Genomic DNA, 5,000 nt, shown 5'->3' on the forward strand with positions numbered 1-5,000 from the left:
TCATCCAGTTTCGAAATGGTGGAAACGAGTTGGCAGGGGTGGACCCTCCGCACGCGAAAGATACACAAGGGTGTGAAGAAAACTGAAACGTCTGAGGTGCGTCTCAAACGGCGCGATGTAAAGTCTGCTGCTCTAACACTACACATACGCATAGATAGATAGATAGATAGATAGATAGATAGATAGATAGATAGATAGATAGATAGATAGATAGATAGATAGATAGATAGATAGATAGATAGATAGATAGATAGATAGATAGATAGATAGATAGATTACAGGCATAATGAGGAATTGAGGAAAGGGAGTTGTCAATCACAGAAGTCTGGGCATTTCTCCCTCTCTCTCTCTCTCTCTCTCTCTCTCTCTCTGTGTCTGTGTGTCGCTTGCTTGATTTCTCCCATCCACATCGTTCATAATGCTTCACATCATTTAGCACGTACAAATGTACAGGTTTACCCACGGGGTAGCTGAGAAAGATGTCTGCGTGTGTGTGTACGGGAGCGGGGGGCTACATGCGTCAAAAGCAGGCACCCTAGTAGTCAATAGGTCCGTCTGAGGATTATGCAATGGCTCCGTGCCCTGCTGTAACACCATATGCCAGCCTGTCTGTCGGGGAAACGTGTTGAATCATTAGCCCTGAGCTACTTTAGCGCACAGGTAGCCAGAGTGGTTGACCCCCTCATGCAAAGAGGCAATCTGTCCTCTCTGCTTGTAATGTTAAGACTATTAAAGGCGTTGCCATATTAAACAAATAGCCATATGTTACTCGAAAATCGAGACAAGAGGAAAAGTCCTTTGTTAAATATTTTCACGTTAGATTGTGTGGACAACGAAAAAAGTTATACTGTCACTTTTCGTTCTCACTCTTTCCTGTGGAAGTGGTATACAGTCGTCCAAATAACGCTCACGAATCCGTGTGTTGAAATGCGGTTGTGGACCAGCGCATTATAACCTTCCACTTCACCAGCAGGGTCCCAGCCGGCTTCACAGTTCTTTTGTCTGCAAACAGATGGATGTGGACCGAAGAAAAATGGAGGAAGGACAGGGCGCTTTTAAAAAAAAAAATAATAAAGCAAATATAAAAGTCAGCCTGTTCTCATTAAGTCGCACCTAGAGAGTGATACTCTGGACATAATGTGATCGGCGCGTTCTCGCCCTAAGACATCTGCACAGTTGGCCACGTCTTTGCGATTTTAAACAAAGTGATCACATATTTATTCAGTTTTCCTGAAGACACAGTAAACAAGGGATTTCCCTTTAAATTATATTTTAAATAATTTTATTTAAAATCCACGTTAAACGGGTCCATATTCTCAAAAATCTATCCTTTAACTAGGGTGTCGAAAGTCTTTTCTCAAATCATTTCCAATTTTATTCGTCTATAAACTTGATTTCTAGAAAAGAAATAGTGCACAATTGCAATTAGGCCTAAATTCGTCACTGTGATATGATTGTTATTGCATCAGACTCGACCATGAGGTTATTTTAATATTATTATCCCTAGTATTACATTTACTCCATATACTCTATACGGACTACTTTTGATGGAGTACCTCTGATTATTTTATAATCCTTTTAGGTTACATATTCAAGTATATTTGTAAAAAATAAATAAATAAATAAAATGTTTAAAAAAATAAAAGTTGTACTAAGTTATATTTTTAGATTGAGTTATATTGATTTATTAGATTATAAATAAAACCCATTTTGCTAGTAATTTCCTTTTGGGTCTATTTAACTATTTTGTGCTGGTGACAGCACCTGGACATCTTTGCTCTTGGTCGCACACTTTTCACTTTACTTCACTTTACTTCTACTCAGGTTGTCTTTGGCACTGGCTGCTTTTATTTGTTTCACTGAAGTAACAGTGGCTTTGCTTGTGCATGACTTGGGGCTACGCGACCCACCTTTTTCTCTGTTCCTTTGACAGGTCAAACAAACCTCGGAATTTGCCTGGGCTAACCCTAGTCTGCACTGCAGCGCGTCTGAGCGATGTTGCCACGTGGAACACTTGAACGTACGCAGGAGTTTCTTACCCATTTATAAATAGTTTAAATTATACGTGGTCAATATTCCAGCGCTATTCATTAAAGTTCAGCTAACACCCATAGACATAGGCTATGCCACGAGAACGAGCTATAAAATCGAAATGTGGAAAAGTATGAAAGAGATACTTCAAGGGAAGATTGTGATACGAAGTCTTTCTCAGACATATGATTATGAAGTGAGGGAATATAATCATGACTTTAATCGAGTGGGCAGTGAGCCAAGCGCCAGAGGCGAAACTGTAGACGCTGTTTACAACACGGTATATTGCGCCCTCTGTTGGTCATTAGCACACAAGTCAGTGCGCTTTTCCAATGGCAACCTTAAAAGAATAGAAAAATAGAAAGGTTGTTTACTTCTACCTACCTAGTACATAAGGGAGCAGGGCAGTCTTTGTTACCCTGTTGTCTTCTTCGGGGCTCCGTCTACAACTTTTTCAAGACGTGAAACAGAGAATGTTTTAAATTCTCGTACGTGGGTTAGCACTCCTTGTCAAAGTCAAAGTCAAATATAACTATATAGCGCTTTTTACAACAGTTGTTGTCACAAAGCAGCTTTACAAATGTCAGAGTGAGCAAGCCAGGGTGACAGTGGCATGGAAAAAAAAACTCCCTAGAGCTTGAGAGGAACCAAAACCCAAAGGGGGTCCCATCCTCCTCTGGTCGACAACGGACACTACAACAGCAACAATATGAACAATAAGCAGCAAAATAAGTAGAGGGAGAGAGAGAGAGAGAGAGAGAGAGAGAGAGAGAGAGAGAGAGAGAGAGAGAGAGAGAGAGAGAAAGAAAGAAGCAATCAATGTCTAATCTGGATTTCAAGAAGTCCTAGTCAGGTCTTGACAGTGGACACATGTCTGAAACCCATCACGCACGAGAACATCCATCCAGGGCAACGGAGAAGTAGTCGGCTGGGTGGAGGTGTGGTGGACTACAGCAGGGGACATCAGGGGGTGGTGGGAGTAGCCATGGCAGCTGAGACGGGTTGTTACGGGCTGAGTAACAACATGACATCAGGGGTGGGTGTACCTCGGCAGAAAGAGAGAATATATTATTAGGCATGGTGTGTAAATTAGGGAACTGTAATGTGCAAAGATGGACTCCAGCAGATCAAGCCATGGCAGCACAGCTGAAAGGAAAGAACCAGAAGGAAAGACGAGGGCATGGAACACCCTGGAATATCAGCACTCCGCCACTCTCAGTCAACAAACTTGAGTGACAAAAGAGAGGTGAAGTGACTGCATCATACCATCCCAGTTTACCAGAACTCTCAATGCCCATGGACCCCCAGATCTACACATTTACCTAAAATAGGAAGTAGTTAATAAAATGCCTGACTGGACAGACAGCTTTTCAGCCTAGCCTTAAATATTGAGACTGTGTCTGAGTCTCAAACCTTTACATGAAGGTTATTCCTTATGAATGTTTCAACCATGAAGCCGTATTGTAATGGAAGGGGTCCACATTCAACATAATGTAGCCATATTATGAAACTAACTAGGTTATAGTGATGGCAAAACCTTTGGTGATTTGCTCCCACATTCAAGCATTTATGAAGACATTCACTTTGGAATGTCATTAAAACTATTGATAAGGGCTGGCTTCACAGAACCTTGCAGAGAGCAGGTTTCTTATCACTGAAATGGTAACTGATTGTTATTACTGCAGAATAAAACTGAAGTGTGGGACTGCAGATTATAATAAACAATTGCACTTGAAAATATTATCTTATAAAAATATAAGATAACGTTAAAATAAATGTTCAACGATGCGGTTGCAGGCAATTAGCTACGTCATATTTTCTGTGAATTTCCAGCTCAAAAACACCAGAATCCACTGAGTCACTACTTCGGGTCACCGGGGGTTGGATTGAGAGCCGGTGATTCCGACAAACCCCTTCTGTGTTACTAACAAGCATATTTTGCCTAAGAATTATGGCAAAAATGATAACACCTGATCCAGCCTATCGACTTCTGAATGCATAATAATAATAATTAGGAGATTATTTTCGCAAATGGTTAGTATTACTTGCAATAGCTCCCCCTAGCGAAGAAAAACTGTTATTATGCCGCCCATCGACTCAGTTATGAGTCCCAGTCGCGGCCGCCAGAGCGCGTCGCCTGTTTTCCGCCTGGAGAGGGTGTTATCTATGAAGCGCTCACTCACTTGGCTTGCTATGTGCGTTTGCAGGTGATAGCTGAACACCGAACACGTTACAGGATCATTCTGGCGGGGATGTTCTTAAGGCGACAAGGTAAATCTGTCTTCTTAAAATCGCTGGTATCCCACTGCGCCTTGTGCAATAGGGTTAGTTGGAATAGCTCGCCTCAAATGACATCTGGCACATGAAGACTCTGGGGTAAACCTATTGTTAGTGCCTATTACATTTACTACATCTACTCTTATAGTAAGGGCAGCTACAGCTGTTAGTTCGTAAACGTTTTAGTATTTGCTGTCTGTAATATGCACTACCAGTAAGTATGGCTTCTTTCACACATTGCAGTGGTAGCTTTTGCTATTTCAGCCGCATCTGCACTGATATCATCCAGAAGCGTAATTTCGTAGCGTCACGCCGTGATAACGCGTAAATGATGGTGCGCAGCCCGTCGTCGGCTCGGCTGACGGGAAAGCGTTCCTTCGGCTGCCTGCTCATATAAGCTCGTCTTGCGGTTCCCCCAGGCTCGTCAACAACCCGCAGCATAGCGAGAGCCCGAACGCTCTGCCCACCTTATATGCGCCGCTTATGCATTCGGACGTGCGAAGCGGATGTTCACGAGATTGTCCCGGGCTGTATGGCATGCCTCGCGCCGGAGAAACGCACGCTTGGCGTTCCATTTTTTGGGGCGGCTACCGTGCACGCGCTACCTCCGCGTCGCCCAGTAAAGCTATGCGGCCGCCCGCTGTGGACGGGTCTTTCGACCCGTGTTCCGTTTCTGTAAGCCGCTGTTGTCA

At 43.1% G+C, this 5,000-nt stretch overlaps 1 protein-coding gene across 2 annotated transcripts in view; it reads left to right on the top strand.

Moving 5' to 3' along the window:
- The first annotated feature begins 4,153 nt into the window (after positions 1-4,153).
- vangl1 (VANGL planar cell polarity protein 1) overlaps positions 4,154-5,000 on the top strand; it is a 24,463-nt gene continuing 23,616 nt past the window's right edge. For both annotated transcript variants that reach the window (XM_035523024.2, XM_035523025.2), the window contains exon 1: positions 4,154-4,302. The gene's annotated coding sequence lies outside the window, so the exon portion shown is untranslated. The remainder of the gene's footprint in view (positions 4,303-5,000) is intronic.

The sequence above is a fragment of the Electrophorus electricus genome, chromosome 9 (assembly GCF_041902795.1).
Source record: "Electrophorus electricus isolate QZ-2024a chromosome 9, ASM4190279v1, whole genome shotgun sequence".
Taxonomy (NCBI): domain Eukaryota; kingdom Metazoa; phylum Chordata; class Actinopteri; order Gymnotiformes; family Gymnotidae; genus Electrophorus; species Electrophorus electricus.